This window comes from Ovis aries, chromosome 8, assembly GCF_016772045.2.
Source record: "Ovis aries strain OAR_USU_Benz2616 breed Rambouillet chromosome 8, ARS-UI_Ramb_v3.0, whole genome shotgun sequence".
Classification (NCBI taxonomy): domain Eukaryota; kingdom Metazoa; phylum Chordata; class Mammalia; order Artiodactyla; family Bovidae; genus Ovis; species Ovis aries.
Window position 1 is genome coordinate 26,266,095 of NC_056061.1, and position 796 is coordinate 26,266,890.

At 38.9% G+C, this 796-nt stretch overlaps 1 protein-coding gene across 6 annotated transcripts in view; it reads left to right on the plus strand.

The window, feature by feature from the left end:
- The window catches only part of REV3L (REV3 like, DNA directed polymerase zeta catalytic subunit), a 174,684-nt gene that overhangs the window by 19,109 nt on the left and 154,779 nt on the right, over positions 1 to 796 (plus strand). The gene's annotated exons all lie outside the window — the stretch shown is intronic.

Here is a 796-nt window from a genome sequence, read left to right on the forward strand (position 1 = left end):
GTGAAGCGCCTGAGATTTCGTCTTCTTGAAAGGTAACAAGTTAATTTGCCATAAGTTTCATAAATGCTGGCTATAGACAGTAGATTTCTGACTCTCCACTTTATTGACTATTATTAAGGAGCAACTACAGGTGGAAGGTGGTTGCAGGTCAGTTACAACCTGTAGTAGATTCAAAGACAGATACCATAACAGAGACCCATGGAGAATTGTCTCCTAACATAGCTTTTCCCATCCTTTTACTTTCAACCGACTTACGCTTTTATTTTTTAAATGGGTTTCTTACAGACAGTATATGTGTGCGTGCTAAGTTGCTTCCGCTGTTTCCGATTCTTTGTAACCCTATGGAGGGTAGCCCACCAGGCCCTGCTGTCTGTAGGATTCTCTAGGCAAGAATACTGGAGTGAGTTGCTATGCCCTCCTCCAGGGGATCTTTCCAGCCCAGGGACTGAACTCAGGTCTCTTAAGTCTCCCGCACTGGCAAGTGGGTTCTTTACCTCTGGTGCTACCTGAGAAGTTAGATGGTATACAGTTGGACTTATTTGTTTATCTAATCTGACAGTCTCTTTTAATTGATATATTTAGGTTTATTATATTTAATGTAATTAATAATATAATTGAACGAAAATCTACCACTCTGCCAGCTGTTTTCTGTTACTCTGTTTTTTGTGTTTTTCCTCTTTTGGATTACCTGGATATTTATTATTATTCCCATCTATTATAAATAGCTGCTTTCACCATGGTATGTTTCCTCTGGTCAATGCCTTTTGACTTCTATCAGTTTAGTATTAAAAGACAA